At 38.7% G+C, this 20,738-nt stretch overlaps 1 long non-coding RNA gene across 1 annotated transcript in view; it reads right to left on the bottom strand.

Moving 5' to 3' along the window:
- Positions 1-20,738, bottom strand: part of LOC148128101 (uncharacterized) — a 41,816-nt gene that overhangs the window by 20,709 nt on the left and 369 nt on the right. Inside the window, exons 2-3 of the long non-coding RNA XR_015740887.1 lie at positions 12,662-12,768; positions 9,341-9,397 (exon numbers count right to left, since the gene is read on the bottom strand). This is a non-coding gene — a long non-coding RNA (uncharacterized LOC148128101). The remainder of the gene's footprint in view (positions 1-9,340; positions 9,398-12,661; positions 12,769-20,738) is intronic.

Genomic DNA, 20,738 nt, shown 5'->3' with positions numbered 1-20,738 from the left:
ACAACGCAAAAAGGTCCTCCTAGCCATGACTGCTACCTGGGGTCTAGGTTGTGCATCAGGTTTGTTGCTTGTTGTGATGATGAGACCTAATTAGGGTAATGAAACATTTGCAAGAAAACCAGCAAGCTCGGAGAGGATCAAGGACATCTCCTTTCAACCCTGAATTACAAATATTCTCCTTTAAAAGAGACTTTAAACTTGACAGCTTCAAGACTTGTGGATTTCAACTCCCAGAATTCCTCCTTCAGTCATGGTAGTTCAGAAATTCTGGGAGTTGAAATCCACAAGTTTAAAACTTGCCAAGTTTGAAGACCCTTGATGTGGATGTTCTCTCTTGGTGCCTGTAGAATATGAACATCTCAGTGAAGAACAGGCTTCAGTTGAACCCTGGCAAGACTGAGTGGCTTTGGCTTTAATTTAGGGCCTTCTGAACCTACGACTTTACCATATTTCCATGATGGCAAACCTATGGCATGCAGAGCCATCTCTGCCGGCATGCAAACCATCTCCCCAGCTCAGTTCCACTGCGCACCTCAGTTCCTCCTCCCAGCAGCCAGCTGATTGTCAGGTATCTGCCATGCATGTGGCAGTGGGAGTGAGGGGGGGCGGTCATGCATGTGTGGGGAGCACGGGAGCCTGGGGGATCATGCGTGCATGTGCAGGGGGCGGGGGAGCATGGGGGTTTGTGTGTGCATTGCATTATGAGTGCAGGCAAGCGTGCATTTGTTCACTTTCAGCACACAATGATGAAAAGGTTAGCTATCACTGCCATATTTAGTACTGAATGGGGTAGCACTACCCCAAATAAACCTGGTGCACAACCTGGACCCCAGGTAGCCATCATGGTTATGAGGACCTTTGTGCATCGTGCACCAGTTGTACCTGTTCCTGGATCCTGAGGTTCTACTTGGCCATCTCCTGGGTGGGCTACTGGATGGGCTGCTAGAATTATAATGGGGCTGCCCTTGAAGAATATCCAGAAGCTTCAGCTGCTGCAAAATTCAGTGGGATTGGGAGTTATGAACGTTCCTAGAAAGATACATGTTATACCTCTGCTCCATGAGCTGCTTTGGTTACTAGTTTGCTTTCAAATCCAGATCTGTTATCTGAGGGACCATCTCTTCCCAATTACATCTATCTGTCCCATCAGATCTGGCAGGAGAGACATGTTGAAGGTCCTAGACATGTTGGGCTCAATTGTGGTCATAAGTCAAGGACTACCTGTATTCCGAAAGTCCACAAAGCCGACTAAATTATCTTAGACCGGTTCTTTTCTCTCATCCCAATGAAGAGGAAATAAAATGGAAATAAAATATCCTGAGCTTTCGGAAGAAAGGAGATATGTAGAGGAAGAAGGGAAGCAACAACAACATATTTTAAAGAATCATTTGAAGCACTTTCTTGGCATTACTTGAACGTCAAGTGGAATAGTTTACCTTTATGATTAAATGAGGAATTGGATTAAACACAAGTTCCTCTAAGCTGGACACAGTGGGGGGTGGGGGGAGGGGGAAAGACATCTTTGAAGAAAGCTGCCATCCTGGCAATTTCTCAAATTAAACCAAGAATGTTTCAGACTAAGCAGACCAGTCATAGTGGTAGTTTTCATCTATCCCTCCTTTCTTCTGTTATCCCTAAAGAGTGGCGGCAGCTGGAAACTTTGCCCCTAAAAATTTAGAGTTTCCGATATAAAGTCTGAAATATTTAAACATGTGCATAAGTGCCTTTTTTAATAGGTATTTGTTTCAGCTATTGTATTTTTTTTACTCTAATGAAAGACCTGAGAAACTATAGGGATGATGTTTATTGGTTTCCCAGGGCTTCAAGTAATATTTCATCCAATGACCTGTTTCCAATTTCTTCTTCATAAATTATTCTAAATCCTCAACAAAAACTATCTCTTGGACATGCTTGGACATTTTGGTGTAGAAAAGCAAGAAAACAAAGTGCACCAAATCTGAGCCTAAACTTAATCTGGAGGGGAAAAAAAAGATGATTCTAAATAAGTCCAAATGTTTGCCCAACTAATAAAGTGTTACTCAGAATGAGCGATAGGTGGTCTTAAAATTTTGGACCACTGCGAATAGCTCTTGTGACTTCTGAAAATTCACTGACATCACCATTGCTGTGCCTGCCAGTTTGCCTCATCTTTTGTCCAAGCAGTGGGCTGGTTGCCTTTGTTAATCAGTAGCACTTGCAACTTTCATTCAGACACGGCCACCTTCCTCTAGGCAGATGGGTAAGCTAATCAGCAGTATAACAGGGTGATGAAAGGAAGATGAAAAGAATAGCTGCTATCTGTGTTGGGCACCCATCACTGAGGAGCTGATTACATAGGGAGTCAATTATGTAAGATCACAGGTAGAGGAAGAGAGTGGCTGTAGCTGCATGAGTGCCAGTGGGTCTGTGGGGATATGGGGGTGGGGGGGGGGCAAGGGCAAGGCAAGGCAAGGTGACAAAATCTATCAATGCAGAGACCCAGATGGCCCTGGGAGGGGAAATGGGTAGCAGCCGGCAATGAAATGCAAAAGATGCTTTGTAACAGACATCTGCAAAGCTTAAGATAAGAAAAGTGGCCATTCACCACAGAAGTAACATCCCATAATACAATCAGATGATAAGATAACACGATCATCTCACTCTGAATGATTGAATTGCTATCAGGGTGAATGATCATTTTGTTTATATTATGTTTTTTTAACGCTTTTACATTTCCGGACTTTTTTTCTCCTTCCGAGATCTTTATGCAGAGTTACTTGCCAATTGATATGTAAATGATAACCAGTCCATAAAGATTCATTTTCAGCATAGATAATGTAGTTTTATACACATTGACTCAGAAATAAATGTCAAGGTGTGTTCTTATCTTTATGGTAGGTTTTGCTTATAAGGTTTCCAGGTTAATTTCACTATAAAATTCTGGGTTGTTAATGGCCAGACATGTGTAAATGGCAAAGTCATCACAGTTTCTTATAAAAATGGCAGTGGTGTTTTGGAAATAATATTTATTCAGAAGTCAGTAGATTTACTTCTAAATCAGCATGCATAGAATTTCACCCTTAAAGTATCTAATTCTTGCAATCAGTGAAGGGTCTCTTTTTAAAGTATCATTATCATCTTTTTTAATTACAGCCCACGCCCAGTACAACATAAGTTAAAGCAACTCAACTACAAATCCAAAAATATAATCACATTATAACACTTTAATACATATTGTACTTCCATGAACAAATCTTGAAAATTTCCTATCTAGATCAAATTGGGATCAGCTGCTATAAGGATGATCTTATATAATTTTATATCTCAATATGCTGCATTATTTTATCTGATCTTATTTGATATGCACATTAGTCTAATCAGGAAACAGCAAATTAAACTATTAACAAATCTGGATATTACACAACCTTATAACTAAGGCACAAAAATTAAAATGTGATTTCAGGATACCTGGCATTAAAAAAAAAATGCTTCTAGGTGGCTGAGCAGTCTTTCTATTAGAGGGTGAATTAATTGACAGCACAGTTCTGCATAGTGTTTCTACCTTAGAAAAACATATTCTTGGATTTTGAGTTCTCTAGAAGAGCTATGGCCTTGTCTAAGTTCTACCAGGATTCCTTAAAATCTAGCTTCCATCAAGGTTGAAGGGGAGAGGTGCAATGTAACTAATTTCACAGCTAAATATTTCAGTCATTTATGTATAGATTCATTTTGGTCTATATTTATAGGAAATCACAGATTTTGATGCATACAGTATGGTGGAACTGAATCACTATTGTAATGATATTTTACAATCAGAGTATGGGAGAATATTTAGAAGTGAACTACAGCATATTAGCAATGAAAATATAGTGATAAATGGATCTACTATAGAGTATTTAGAGTAATTCATTTAATACTAGCGGATACACATCTTCAATTATTTATAGACGCTAATCCAAATTTTGCAATCGGTTAAACTTTGTATAAAAATGCATTGTGTAAATTGCCAATTGGTTCAAGACCATATACCCTATGTAAAATTTAAAAATGCAACCTGTATTGTATATATGTCAAGTTTTTGTTGCAATCAAAATGTGATTCCAGCCAGTTGCATATCCCCCCTCCTAATTACAGCAGCATAATAAAGGGCAGCTCTATATGTAGAGCTACAAAGATGTGTTTTGCGCTGTGATTCACTTTGATGTTAGACTATAATGCTATGGCTTCACTAGTCCTGACTGTGAACAAAATGATGGCAAGAAACAAATAGAAGTCTCTTGTATTATTGTAAATGGGATTGTAAAAGTCACATGCACCATAAAAGGTATTTTTGTATCATTCCCATGTCACTCTGTGATGAAATCCAACAATGTCTTTCTTTGAATGAATACAATTTCTGCTTATTGCAGTCAGCATTTTCAAAGTCCAAAAGTGATGACTGTAGCATGCATACCTTGTCACTATTATGGTTGGTAAGGTAAGACATCATTTCAGTGGTGGGATTCAAATTTTTTTACTACTGGTTCTGTGGGCATGGCTTGGTGGGCGTGGCAGGGGAAGGATACTACAAAATCCCCATTCCCTCCCCACCCCACTAACCTGCTTTCCAGTTCCGTTCTCCTGTGGGGGCAACAAAAGAAGACCCAACCAATCAGCTGGGACTCAGGAGGCAGAGAATAGATGGGGGCGGGGCCAGTCAGAGGTGGCATTTGCCGGTTCTCCAAACTACTCAAAATTTCCACTACTGGTTCTCCAGAACTGGTCAGAACCTGCTGAATACCACCTCTGCATCATTTGTTTTCTTTATCACAAGAGAAAATCTAATACAGGTACTCCTTGACTTGGCCACAGAATTTCCATTTCTAATCAAGGCAACTAAGTGAGATGCACCCAATTTTATGGTCTTTTTTGCCATTGTTGGGTGAATCATGTGGTCATTAAGCAAATCCATCTTCCCCCATTGATTTTAGTTATCAGAAGCTGTCTGGAAGGTTTCAAATGGTGATCACATGACCCCAGGTTGCTGCTGCAACCATTGTAAACATATGCTGGTTCCCAAATGCCCAAATTGGTTCATGTGACATTGGGGATGATGCAACAGTCATAAATGTGAGGACCAGGTTTTTTTCAATGCTATTGTAATTTGAACAGTTGTTGAATGAATGGTTTTAAGTCAAGGACTACCTGCAGACAGACATAATTGTTCTTATCTATACCTCCAAGCTTCTTTTTGTATCTAAAGTTTACTGAAGACATTTCTTTAAAATGCTTTAGAAATGTTATTTATGCTGCTAATATTTTTGCTTCTTCCTATGGAGCGGGCTTCAAGCACTGTGAATCACTCAGCTTAAACATTAAGGGGTAACTGTTAAAGAATGGACTCAGAGCATATCATTTGTACAGAGGGATTTTCTTTTTTATGAAGAACAGCTTCAGTCTTTGTATGTAGATTTAGGTTTATCTTTTCTTACATCATACTTTCCTTTTAAGCTGTTAGGATACTGGATTACGAGAGGAATTCCATCATCCTTTGCTTTCAGATAGCATGGCTATGATATCACTCAGATTCTTTTCTATGCCCCTCACCCTGAATTTTCTCTCTTCAATCCTCCACCCAGCTCAAAATCTCATTTTCCATTTTACCCTTTCAGTCCCAAACTGAGGCAAAAGAGTTGCTTTTACTCTTCCATCCCAAAACTCGGTAAATTACAGTATATCCAACACTGTATTTCTAATTTATTTGCTTTGCATAAATGCTGAAAAGGAAAGGAGGCAGTGAAAATCAGCTCTTTCTCAATCAAGATCTATATTTAAACTGTTTGCTATCAGTTCATCAATGCAGGTCACTTTCTCATAGATAACTGGCATTAGTCAGGCAGCTTTCTTTAATATTATTACTCTGCGGAAAGATATATGTGCCAAGATGCCTCAAGACATCTGTGACAATAGTTCAATTGAGTGAATTCATAAAAAACAACTGTCAGTTTCCCATTCATTTAGGATGAAGCTAAAATAAAGAAGGATCCATGCAAGAGTCTAAGAATGCATCCATGAGGAAATTCCCCTGTAAGTTAGAAGTCAAAGAATTATATCCAGCTTTTAAAGAATTGTAAAATAGCTATTACACAGTTGTTTCTCTAGAATATTTTTCCCCTGAAAATTGAATCACTATACAGTCTTCCAAAGAAATTGTGACATCCAATAATAATATTATATTGTTCCCTTAGTTATGAGGCAGAGATAAATCCAACACCTGTCATTTCACTATCTCCAGCTTTTTAATAAACACAGGTCTTCAGCTTTGTATGTAGAAGGAGCTGCTCCTTAAAACATCTGGCAAAACTATCTTACTCTTCTTCATCTTTAAAAGCACTCTTGCCTAACATTACATTAATTTAAAACCACCTGGAGAGAAGCACATATACAGAATCTCCTCACAGTTAAACAGAAACCTATCTATCGCCACACTGTTTGCTAAGGGAATAGATCAGATCCGCCTTAAACATCTTGGCCCCAACATGGAGGTGATGACCTAATCACTGTATTTCATGCTATAGAGCAATATTGTTTTCAAACTTAGCAACTTTAAGATGTGTAAACTCAAACTCCCTAAATTCCCCAGCCAGACTTCTGGGGATTGAAATTCATATAATTTAAAATGGAAAGTTTGAAAAACTCTGTTATAATACAACACTTTTATGCAAAAATGGGATGCTATTCCTATTGTTTTCCTACCTATATTAAGGCAAGGGAAATCTGCCAGATTGCCATCTGTGGTAAATAGGCATTTTGTCCTTAGACCCTCATTGCCTATTGCTGAAAATACAATCTCTAATGGTTCATTGAATTCCAACTCAGACTAGACAGAAAGAACAAGGCAGGTGGAGAATGGTCTTTAAAATCAATAAATATTCTGGTTTATTGCTAACTACACCAATGAAGAACCTCAAGTGATATAAAAATACTTAAAGGTCAAACAGATTGCACAAATAATTATCTAACACTGAAAATAACCACAGAATGGGCTTTGAAAACAATGGAATAGAAAGGAAAGAGGCAGAAGATGTAAGTCAGGGTAATACTTGAATGGACCTTCTTGAACACATTGCAATGCACCCTCCTAACTCACAAATTTTTTGAAAGGGAAAAATATTTTATAGACAGAAAATATAATGAAATAAAAAAAAATTAAGCCACAGGCCATTGCTTTGAGCTCTTTACTGTAACACAACTGAGAAATTTTCATTAAGAATATAATGCTTCAGCTAAAATGGTTAAAATGGTTAAAATGGCAGGGGCAGCCAACCCATGGACTTCAACTCCCAGAATTCCTGAACCAGCATGGCACAAATTCCTCAGGCATTCTGGGAACTGAAATCATAAAAGGGCCATTGTTGCTCATCCTTCACCCCGATTAGTGTTTCTGCCATTTCCATTTAGGAGCATCATAAAGGAAGCAATTATAACTTTAAAAGACAAAACCTACAGAATAAGAGGTATATTACCTTTCTAGCAATTAATATTTTGTTTAGCAACTTTAAAAATGATATGAAAAGGGTAAGGAATATAATAGAAAGAAAATAATCAAATGAAAGCTACATAATGCTCCAGGAACCACTAAAACAATCTATTCTTGGAGACGCACCAAAAAGCATTGCTCTTAATGAACCAAAATCCAATTTTCTCAAATGAATTTGATTTTGTGGCTGCTTATAGCCACCACTCACTTTACTGCTGCTGGTTTGCCCTAGTCCACTCCATCTTCCAACACTTTGCCAATCAAACTATATAAAAGATGTGGTGGCATCAGGTAGCTAATACAAGCTAGCTAAAAGCAGCAAGATTGTTAAGGTGGGAAGCAATTTGGTTTCCATGTAATTGGGCCAATGCTCTGTTTTGCCACATGGCCTGCGGTAGGGCAATCCTTTTTTTTTTGAGCATCAACATGGAAAAAAGGCATCTATTTCCCTATCTCAGCAACCAGCCCAAAGTTCCTTTTGTAATACTTGTGCCCTGTGAAAAGTTTCTTCTTTTGCAAGAGGCCATGAAAAATTATCCATGAGGGTCATTTCCATAGCTTTCCAAAATTATAGTTCTCTTTTCCCTTCCCTTCCCGCCTCTTCCCATTACTCTGCTGTGCTTGCCCAATCCATCGGAGTGAATTAATCACTTTCTCTAAATGAAGGCCAGGGATGTCAGGGCTGCCACATATGGGTTGTTTAAATTGCTTCACATGGCGGCTGTCTCTGTGTGGTGAGCCATTCATGTGGATCTTGTCACTACAAATGGCTCAAGAGAGAGAGAAACCTGCAAGGATAGAAATAATTCAATCTGCATGGTGAGTTGCTAGGCACGATCTGTTCACAGCATGTTGGTGACAGACCGAGTTATTTAAAAGTATATCTTCCTCGCCCACTAAGATAGGACATGACACTGCCCAGCCTTATCCATGTAGAGCCTTTACTAAAGATCCTTGAATTCCCAGCCATTATCTGGTGGCTGCCAGAATGGAGAAAGTTCTACTGATCTTTGAAAGTTAAGATTTCCCCATAACTTAATCCTACATCTTACTGTGAAGCAATGGATCTTGTTGATATTGATTATATTTACCTACTAGTATCATGTAGTTAAACTAAAAGTCACCTAAAGGAGATGAAGTGAAAAATTCTTGGAGGTACCTCACAGGCAGGGTCTTTTATTTTGAAATACAGCCTCCTTTCATTCATTTTCTTCTGATGACCACTAAATGAAACACTACAAGGTAGGTAAATAGGTATGCCCAGAGGTGGGCTTCAAAAATTTTAGCAATGGGTTCCCTGCCCAGTTGCTGGGTGGGTGTGGCCTTGGTAGGTGTGGCCTAATCAGCCTCCTGCACCATGGTGCCGGGGGAAGGCATTTTCTGGAAGCTGGAAAAGGTCCATTTCTGGCCTTCCCAAACTTCCGGGAAGCCCATTTTTCGCCCTCCTCGAGCCTCCATGCACGACCTGCACTTACCCGCATTCAAAACGGGCTGTATGGGGACTCCTGGGAGGGTCAGGGTGGGCGGGGTGGGGCCAGCCAGGGGTGGGATTTGGGGTTCTCCGAACTGCACAGAATCTTAGCTAGGAGCTCTCCCGAACCCCTGTGAAGCCCCAGTAGCCCAGCCCTGGGTATGCCTATAATAAATAACATGATACATATATTAAGCAGTAGTTGTCCCCAACTTCCAGATTTTTTTTTCTCTTCCTGATCATAAAAGAGTCTTTAACAACCCATACACCCTACAAAATAATCTTACCATAATTGAAGGTCCCTGAAGGTCAGGCATGTAAGCATTCCAGAAAATGTTTGGCACAAACAAACAAACAAAGCCCACCCTTACCTTAATTACACTTTCTTTGTTTATCCTTGTCCCATTCGGATCCCAGCAATGTAAGATCTTCACCAAAAAAAGAAAAAGAAAAATACAGTGGAATTGCCTTTTGCTAAAACATAGGTGATCAAGATGCATGATTCAGCTCAGCCAAAGACTACAAAAACATTTTTAAAACTAGAGAAGAAAACACCTTTTAAAGTTTCTCAAATAGGACAACTTATTTGTGTTCTGTCTTTATAATTTGAAAAGGAAAAGCATTTGTGCAATAATAGAGAAGGGTTTAATTATCAACATGAACTTTTACGAAATTAATTCACCATAAAATGTGGGCACGAACTCACATAATGAATGCTGCCAGCAGCAATATCCAAAACAATACTTTGACACATGCACACAACCATAGTTTACTTAATTCCTCAAGCATCCTTAGGAAGTTGACATATGGGATGGTTCTGGTGGTATCTATGATTCTGGAAGGCCTGAAGGAATGTTGTCCATGGGGGTGCGATGGGTCAGACATGTCTTCACAACTAACAACAAGAAATATTTCTAGTTTATATTTCAGGTTTCTTGAATATAATGAATTTAAGAACTTTTTAAAGAAAGTGTGCTTCAGTACACTATAGTGAATGATACAGGGGAAAACAACTAAAAAAAAATGTTTGACCCAGTTGAGTACACCCTTCCTTCCATATCCTTGTATGGTTCCCAAAGAGTCTTGAGATCCCTGATCTTTTTCCCTCAATGTTGCAATGTTTCTGCATTTTACCTGAATGTAAAGTCCAAGGAGACAGGGCAATAATCTTCCCTTGCCAAGTGAAGAGAGCTTTGATTAAGAGTCAAATAAACCAATAGAGTTAATCAACGGGCAACTGAGGAGATGATTCTGTCAAGGGCTTACTAATTCTTAGGACCATCATTAAGCAACATACACACATAGTGCTAGTCCAAAAAAATATGTTTGGTTTTGGCTATGTGCAATGTGTGAATCCCTCTACTGTTTCTTTCTGATATATCCCATGAACTCACAAAGAAAATTCATTATGAGTTTGGAAGGTTATGGTGTCATTAGAAGCTATGCACACTTCAACGTTGATTGGAAGAAGCATTTTGGATATTGTGTAATATAAATATAGCCCATCTTTGCTCTTCATTAAAATCAGGTTGTCTTAATGAAGAGAAGGGCTGTTCTCAACATGTGAAAATATGAAGAAATTCTTCAAAACATTTTCACAGCATGCTCACCTCTTCTGGAACTGAATTTTTTAGAGATAAACCTGAACTCTCCAGGATGACTGAAACAGCTATAAACAAATCATTTATTTCTAGTGACATCAATGCCATTTTGCTAGTGCAGTTCAGTTATCTGAATTATGACCTTAATGGCATAGGTGCAGATTATCTGGTGAACCTAGCTAAGACAAGCCCATCCTATTCATGTGGGCAGAGAGGGGCTACCTCGGATCAAGTCATCAAAAAACTCTGACTTTTGGAATGCAGAAGAAGAGCCTTCTCTGCTACAGTGCCCGCCTTTTTGGAGCATCTTACCCTCTAAAGCAGGGGTGTCAAATTGGTGGCCCATGGGCTGGATGCGTTATGCATAGGCCATGTCCATCCCAGCTCCACGAAGGGAAAAAAAAGTCAGGAAACATCACATGATGGGAACGTGACACTGTGAGTTTGACACCCATGCTCTAAGGTAATATCTGCCCCCACTCGAAAACCTGCCTCTGCAGGTTGGCCTAAGGTCCAAATGGGGGATTTCCATGCTGAAGAGGACTCCTAGATTAATGGCAGATTGCATCTCCTCCCCCCTTTGGTCTCTGCTATCCATCCATCTTTTTGGTCATCATATTGATGTATTCTTGTTGTACTCTTTTTTCATTGTTTATTTCATTGTTCTGTGATCTTACTTCTCTTCTGTTTACACTCTTTTCATTTCTTCCTTTTTATTGTTGTAAGCTGCCTAAAATAACCCCACAGTGAGATAGGAAGCAAATAAATTTAACAAATAAATAATAATTATCTTTGCTTATGCTTTGTTTTGCATCTAGGTTACCTGTTTTCAATAGGAGATGATCAAACTGAACCTGAAGGCGGAGTGAAACACATTATCAGTTTGGAATCTTTGTGAGCCACAAGAGACCAAAGTCCAACATGAATTTTGTGCCAATTTGTCTTGACCGTTAATAGATCAGATTCTTGTTCATAGGTAGCACTTAATAAACTTTGAGTGCTTTGAACTCAACTCCTGTTCCTGGTTACTTGCACCTGACATCTCCATCTCCATTGATTAATTTTTCTTACAGGTAGTCCTTGCTTAATGACCAGTTAGTGATCATTCAAAACTACGCTGAACCCCTACAACCTAGTTCTGGAGTTCCGATGGCTGCCCAAACCCCCATGGTCACATAACTGCATTTTGGATGCTTGGCAAACAACTCACTGCTGGTTACACTGTTTTGAAATCATGTGATATCATTTATGTGTTTTGCTAGAAACAACAACCAAGAAATGCACTGATTTCTTTAATGGCCATGTTGTTTGTTCAAGGACTATTGCAAAAACTGCCATAAAATCAGGGTCGGCATGGGGTGCCTTAACTTATGACCATCATGACTTTTGACAGAAACTCTGTGGGCCACTATGCTTGTAAGTTGAGGATTACGTCTGCAGCATAACATGCTGCATTTTTATCTCTTATCTTTCATATCTTTCTAACTCAGTGGAGAAGGAAACAGTGAAATTGTAGTTATTGACCAACAGCTGTGGGTTTCCCATCTTGGCTATTACTATGGGCAAACAGTGTTTTATTTTTATTTTTTTTGAAAATGGGGAAACATATCAGTCCCCCTTCATCTATTATTTCTCTGTTTTGTGGGGTCCTTAGCGCTCTCTGAACTTAGTGGTTTTCTTGCAGACATTTCATTACTAAACTAGGTAACATCATCAATGCTAGGCTATTCTCTTTGATTCTCTTTTCAAACTAGCTTCTCCAGCATCATTATAATGGTGGGGAAAGTAATCAAGTTGAAGTTGCAGATATAATAATCTTTGCCTCCTGGTCCTTAGATTCCTTGAGAGAGCAAGTTTCCAATCTGATATTCATAAATTCCACAAGAATCAAGCAACCACACTCCTGCTTTGCATCCTCTTCCTCCTGGTAGAATACATTCTGCTGTTGCAATAATCTTGCAATATTCTGGGGTGCAATTTTGAGGTGCACTTTTAGGAAAAGTGACATGCCTTGGGCCGTTAGGATTCATTATTTCCCCACACATTACATTTACACATAACATTGGAAGAAAATATTTTACAGATACATACCTGAAATTCCAGAGCTCTTCAGAGGTATTTCATCTTAGCCAACATGTTCTGCTTTTAAAAAGCTATTAATTGCACAATCCAGATGTATCTTTAGCTACTCCACCCACCTTTTATGGCAAAAAACAGAAAAGAATACATATATTTTGTATGTCCTCCATAAAAAATGTATAATAACCTCTCTTGGATTTGTGAAATATTGATTACATTATTCCCTAAACTTCTTTGTGAATAAATAGATTGCCACAAATGCTGTAAATATCATACTCCAGTAAATCTTTGCTATACAGACAATGTGCATAATCATTTCTCTTGAAGGAAGCATCCTTTTCTTTCCCCTGTTGAAAAGTCGGTTGCACAATAAATTAAATCCCTTATTTTCAAGACTAAGGTTGTCTGATATGTCCATTCATGTCTAGTTATTAAACTGTCCTTGAAACTGCAACATTTACTAGTTCTTTAAATTCAAGTCTTGCCCTTCTTCTAAAAGGCACCATAGAGCATCTCTTAATCATCTTCCTGTGGTCATATTGAAAACCAAGTATACCCAAAAATGTTGGAGATGGCTCATGAACTGCATCCAAAGTTGCTGTCTTGAATAAGACTGAAAAACAGCAACCACATAAATTGTAATAATCCCATCTAAGTTAAATTTGAATCCAAGCCATACCAGGCCATGCCCAGTTGCTTTCTGAATGCAGATGCTAGCACCTCTGTCAAAGATCAAGTGTTACACTCAACAGTAACACTAACAGCAATCACAAATGTTACTGTATAAACTTTTTCTTCAGAGCCAACCTGGGCAGTTGAGGCACGGCCAAGAAAGATCCAAACTGAGCGTACGATGTACCTGTTTTCTACTCTGACTTCAAACTTTTATTAGTCTTTGAAACAAGAGACATTTTAAACTGGGTTACCAAAACTTTCTAGCCACGAAATCAGGGGCACAGCTTGTAATCTTTTGCATGGAAAAGATATGTTCAGGAGTTTACTTTATGTGCCTAAAAAGTATTTTTTTATTGCCTGAAACATACCTGAAATATATATTTTTGGATAACAGCGGATCTAAACATATCCTTTTTAAAATTCTTTCTAACCCCATGGTTGAAAGAAATGAGGCAAAAACTACTTGAATTCATAAGCAGTAAAAAACAGCACCAGGCAAGGAGAGTCTGAGAATGTTGGTGATTGCTCCATTCTAAGCAACATTTTATTGGCCAATAACCGGAGCTGAGTATATGCAGCCTACTTATGCTTCATCATGCATGCATATACACTTTTGTATACAAATTCAATATAAGGGGAGAGCAGAACCCGCCCCCCCCCAACACAGACAACACATATCCCAGAGTTCCAATTAATCTCTCAGAAGAAAGTACATGTGCAAAGACATTCTCAGAGAGAAGGGGAGAGAGTGGGCAGGCGGAGACAAAGCATCTCACTTCATTACACAAAAGAAAATGCAGATATCTTTTACAGTCATTACTGATAGGAAGCTTATGACCTGCATGCTTTCCCTACTGTATTTAAATAAGGACTTTATTACATTCCCCATTCATGTCTTGATTCCTTATACAGCATTATGTTCGTATAGGGATTTTTTCTGCTTGTAATATATTGGCTAGATCAAGGTACACAAGGTAGACTTACACTTAGGCAAGAAAAACCAACAAGTACACATATAGACTGGTTGAAATCAGGCTTAATAGCAGTAACTGTGTCAGGGATCTTGGACCCTTAGTGGACAACCAGCTAAATATGAGCCAGCAGTGTGAGGCGGCAGCCCAAAAAGCCAATGCAATCCTAAGCTGCATGAACAGAGGGATACAATCAAGATCAAGAGGTACTAACACCACTTTGTAAAGCCTTAGTAAGACCACACCTAGAATACTGCATCCAGTTTTGGATACCACACTATAAAAAAGATGTTGAGACTCTAGAAAAAGTGCAGAAAAGAGCAACCAAAATGATTAAGGGACTGGAAGCTAAAATGTATGATGAACGGTTGCAGGAACTGGTCATGGCTAGTCTAGTGAAGAGAAAGATATAATAGCAATGTTCCAATATTTGAGGGGCTGCCACAGAGAGGAGGGGGTCAAACTATTTTCTACAGCACCTGTAGGCCAGACAAGGAATAATGAATGGAAACTGATCAAGGAGAGATTCAACCTAGAAATAAGGATAAGTTTTCTGATGGTGAGAACAATTAACCAATGGAACAGCTTGCCTTTGGAAGTTGTGGGAGTTTCATCACTGGAGGCTTTCAAGAGGAGATTGGACTGCCATTTGTCAGAAATGGTGTAGGGTCTCCTGCTTGGGCAGGGGGTTGGGCTAGATGACCTACAAGATCCCTTCCAACTCTGTTAATCGGTATAATCAGGCAGGTAAATTAACATACTTTAAAATTTAGCTCCAGTAAGGAGCTAAAATTAACTCTAGTAAGGATGGCCAATGACAATGGATGTTTATAATCCAAAATATCTAGAAGGGACTACTTTATCTAATCCTAGACTAGAGGATAATTGGAATGCAACATAATACATTGCAATAATTGCACCAAGACAAATTCCTTCTGTGTCCAATCACACTTGGCCAATAAAGAATTCTATTCTATTCTATAATTGAAAGGAAAGGGCATTGACTTATGATCTTCTAGATGTTGTTGAACTATAACTTCCCAGTCAGCACTAAATCAGTGGTAAGAAATTCTATGACTTCTACTTCAGTAAAATCTGGAAAACTTTACTATCTCTGTTTAAGCAATATTAAAGAATTGGAGCTTGGCACACATGTAAGGGGAAAAAAACCCCTAATATTTAAGAATTTATTTATTAGTATAAATACATAAACACTTTGTTAAACTTGAACCACTATGCTATATTTATAATCAAAATGGCAGAAGAAATAGATTGCTTTCCCCTTAAAACCACTTTTCCCCCCTCTGCGGGTGAGAAAAGTTTTTGTTTTTAAGTTTTCAATTGATTCCTGCCCAGGCTAATATATTTCTCTAAGTGAAGGGACAAGAGCTTATCCCTTTTGATCCCCTTCTCCCCTTCTCCCCCTTCTCCTTTTGTGCCTTTTCTCTTTTTCTTCACATAATGCTCTATTTACTTGCACTCTAGGAAAACTAAGCTGCAATTAAGATCAAAGCAACCTACACAAGTAGACTCAATAACAACTTGTGAGGCTAGATAGATGTCAGGAGCTGATTCTAGAGACATGTCAATGCTGTCTGATTTCACGTGTCTTGAAAATTAATGTTTATTGCTCAACCATTGGAGTAATGCAGCTCAGCCACCCTCTTTCATATCACTTGTTTAGTTGCCTGGTTATGCGCAAGCACTTTGTTTTTCTTTGGACAAAACCAATCCTCTATTGTGCATCCAACTTCTGTAGGAAATTGCTTATAATGTAGGGGTAGTCAAATGGCTTGGGATGTTGAGCACATCTCAAATGTTGATGTCATGACAGTTATGAGTATGGCTGGTCATAAAGCAATCATGAAACTCTCTTAAATCCCAATATTCCATACTATTTTATTTTATCCATGGCACTCAAACTTCCAAACAAACTATTCAACATGTAGTGACAGAGCCTATAATGGGGTCTTTGCTGATTTCCTGGTTGTGACAAAATGAAACAAATATATATATATCTGTAATGTAGATGTGCGTTTATAATATTTTACATTTTACATTTCATATTTTGTATTTTGATCTCCTGTGTTTTTATTGAAAGGTGATGTGAATGTGCCATATGATAAATAAATAATCCAAACAAAGCACTGAGTTGCTGCCATTACCAATGTTATGTTAGTCAACTCAATGGAAAATTTGGAATATATATATATATATATATATATATATATATATATATATGTATATGTATATGTATATGTATATGTATATGTATATGTATATTAAAGAGGCCCCTATGTCTTTGTCTCGCCATTAACAAGATAATTCTCCACAAAGTTAAGTGAATAAAATCAAACTTTTCTGGGGGAGAGGGGAAAGGAAGAGAAACCAGCAAGAGAAAGGGCAAACTTGGGCTAGGAGGCAGTACAGAAAAATAAAACCAGCAATACTTCCCTATGGGAAGCTGTGTAGCATTGTGTCCACTGCTCAGTTTTTAAATCCATTCCCTTTTGGTCACATAACTAGAAGGGAACAAATGCAGCACTTCCTGAGCTTTTCAGTGAACACACACACACACACCACACATATTATGCATATGCAGAGCTAAAATTGCAAATACACCTGTACATGTAGAATGCAAACACAGGACATCCTCCTTGGTAACTCCATCATAAAGGTAAAGATTTCTCCTGTCCAATTGTGACTGACTCAAAGGGACAGTGCTTATCTCCGATTCTCAGCTGAGGGAACCTGCATCGTCTGACAGATGCTTATGTTATCATGTGACCAGCATGAAAGTACAGAGTGCAGTAAACCTTCCCGCCAAACCTATTTATCTACTCGCACTTGCATGCTTTTGAACTGCTTGGTTGAAAGGAGCTGAGACAAGTAATGGAACTCACCCTGTCGCACCATACTCTGGTCTCAAACCAGGGCTGTCAGCTTTCCAGCTGACAGGCTGAGTGTCTTAACTTCTGAACCATTGCATCCCTTAAAGACCAGCATACCCATACTCAAACAGAGGCAACACACGTTGACCTTAAGATTGGGCAAACAAATGCAACACTTTTCTTTATCACAAAGAATGAACTAGAGATCCTTCTGCCTGCTTCCCCTATCATGTTATTCTTTCCTATGCAAAAGAATGCTGGAAAGAAATTATGTAAACAGGAATTGGAGGCTGCCTGTCCCTGTGACTGTCCATCAATTACAGAATTACAATGCAGAATTGGACCCAATCCGGTGTGGTGGGGAAGCCAAAAAAGAAAGATTAAGCTTGAAAATGAGCCAGATTAAATTAGGTGCTGCAGAGAGAGAGAGAGAGAGAGAGAGAAACCCAAACAAAACTTTTCTAGTTTTGGATTGGGTCTGGGAAAGAGAATAAGGTGGAGAATTGAAATGTTGCCAGTCCCTTCATTCTAAGCCCCACTTTTTTCTTGGTCACATGATCTAGAATGGAGCTGTTTTAAGGGGTTGGAGACCCTTCCAGAAGCTACGCTCTGCATTTCCTAACTTGTCATGTTAGAAAGGTGGTAAAAACTGATGGTTTTGCCTGGCAGTTTTTCCACTTAATTTTGGTTAATTAAAAGAATCATTAAAAAAAAATCAGGTGATCCAGAGAACTAAGTTAGTATCAAGGGAAATAACTTTGGGGCTATTGACATCTATCAACACCTCATTTGCTGCCATTGGCATAATGAGTAGAGAAGTATAAAATCAACACACTGTCTCAGGCAACCTTCTCCGAGCTAAAAATGTTGTTCTTTTCAATATAAGTTGTCAATGCTGACATAGTAACACTACCAGGGGATAATGAAAACCCAGGTAGTAGGGGGTTGCTTTGCTGGCTGGGAATTCTGGGAGTTGAAGTCCACCAGGCTTAAAGTCACCAAGGTTGGAGACCCCTTCTCTAAACTGAGCCATTTGCAACAACTTAAAATACACCGCGAGATCCTTTTTTGGTGTAGTTTTTGTCATCTCTGTATACTTGTGTATATGCATGTGGGTACTATATTATTTTGTTCTGTCCCATAAGATAAATGGGGAGGAGGTTCAACCTCCCTTTTCCAGAAATGTACTGTATTTCATTGAAGGAAGGAAGAATTCAGCTTTAGCTTAGGTAAAATTCCCCCTTTAAAATATAATTTATCTGTAAATATCAGTAAAACAATAAAAGTGTAGGGTGGGATTTCAAAAGAACAAGAATTAACTTTTTAAAAGCTGGCCTTCCTTCCCCACTCCTGATATTAGGTTTTATGCCCAATTATATTTACATCTTTTGAATTTTGCAAACATTTGATCACAGAGAAGTAAGCAAGGAGAAAACCAAAGTTTCAGTGCAGCTACTGGAGATGCTAAGTCAGCTGTGTTCCCTCTCACCTACTTCTTGGTTATTTGGTCTCTTAGATACAGATTCCAAAGACAATGAAAATGCCTAACAGGTAAGTGTTTGTACTACAAAACAGATGCTCCCCTGACTTTTGTGTTGCTGTGCATTCATTTGTGCAACATTGTCCTCTGATCTGCAGCAACAGCCCTATGAGGAACAACTATTACCATGAATCCAGATTCCCATTAAGGCTGAAAATAACTTTAAATAGGTCAAAGAGCGCCACTGCCTGATAAAAATGTTTTATCAGTCCCAGATCAGAATCTGGAGCTCCGTAAGGAAAAGCTTGTTTACAAGGGAACGCAACATGGAATAGATCCTTGGGGATCAATGACATCTCTCAAGTTTAATAAAACCACAACACCGTCTTTCTCATTCACTCTCTCGGCATTAGACAGTCATATTTTAGTGTAACAGCATCAATGGAATTATAAAGGTCCATATGGATAGACAATAGTTAATTTAGATCAGATTTCCCTTTCATCAGTATATAGGCTATACATGAATGGTGGGTTATTCAGCATAGCTAACTGACTGCCTAAATTTTTGTAGACACTAAAGATTTAACCATATCATACATGTGGTTAATAATTCCAGCTTTGCTACTCGCAAATAGCTACAAATCTAAGTAGCTGCTGTACTTTTAAATGGCAGAAGTTTAAAAAAATTACTGGGCTCCCAAAATAGGTACATACATCCATACATGAGTTCTTATTTATTTCAGTTAAATCTTGTTTCAGAGAGAGAGAGACAAAGAGACTCCTAGATAGGTAGACAGGCAACCCTTAGCCTATTTTGAAAAGCCAAATATCTCCCTACAATCCTAAGGATAAAACTTTATCCCTTTAAAATTATCATTGTTCAGATGGGTATGGAAAAACAGGATAGCTAATAGAATAGAATTCCTTATTGGCCAAGTGTGATTGGACACACAAGGAATTTGTCTTAGTGCAAATGCTCTCAGTGTACCTAAAAGAAAAGATACATTTGTCAAGAGTCAAGAATCATCAGGTACAATCATAAGCAATCAAATCATAAAAGGACAGCTTTTGATAAGAACCTGGTGTATTGAACTACATACAACATTCATCACCCTTGGCCAACATGTCTGTGGAAATGGTAGTTGAAGACACCCAGAAAGCACCAGTTTGGAAACAATTGTTTTCAAGGAGAAAATCCACTTAATATTGGGACTATTGTAGATGGCATCCCATTACTTATCCCTGGGTCTGTCTTACAGAGAGCCAGGATATTATTTTGGCTGTTGACAACAAGTTTACCTTCTCTTCTCTGAACAATCTTGCTTTAAATAAGTGTTTATTTGGGTCACTTCTTTCAACCCGGGAGTGGAAAATTTGTGACTTCCCACATACAGCTCCCCACATCATCACACACAGTAGGTCCTATAGGATGGGCTGCAGAGAGCTGTAATTCAGTAGCATCTGGAGATTCCCAGATTCTCCATCTCTAAATGATGCCTTGTTGAGACTGTCACAGTTTAGTGAACTGTAGCCACTCTGTAACTTTTTGTAAACTGTGTATTTTTGAGATTTGGAAAGTGGGGATTTGTCCCATATGAGCTGGTTCTCAATTAGCAATTCAGTGGTGTTTGCTCTCATAACTATAGAGGAGGTGGGATTTGCAGAGGTCTTTGTACCCATCAGCTTGTTCCAGAGTAGGATGATGTTGCAGCTTTCTTCTAGTGCCATCTAGTTTAGTTAATCCAATTTGCAAGTACTCAGTGAAATCGTAGCCTAGTTAAATTCCCTTTCTTTCTATTTACCTTGAAGATAGATTGAAACTGTAGCCTAGTTAAATTCCCTATCTGTCTTCATTGATAGGGAGGCAAAAACAGGACTGGAGAAACCATGACACTTCTCCAGGTCTCCTTGACCTGAGCTTTGATGACATTAAACACAGGATTAATTCAATCACTGAGATGAAAGGCAAGTTATTCACTAAACATGTGGTTGTCTGAAGGTTGTGGTATTTTACACATACAAAGCAATATTAACTGGTGTGTGTGTGTGTGTGTGTGTGTGTGTGTGTGTGT

This window comes from Pseudonaja textilis, chromosome 1 (genome assembly GCF_049901715.1).
Source record: "Pseudonaja textilis isolate UNSWEBS1 chromosome 1, rPseTex1.2, whole genome shotgun sequence".
NCBI classification, from domain to species: Eukaryota; Metazoa; Chordata; class Lepidosauria; order Squamata; family Elapidae; genus Pseudonaja; species Pseudonaja textilis.
Note: the sequence above shows the minus strand (reverse complement) of the source record. Positions and strands in the feature narration are given on the sequence as shown.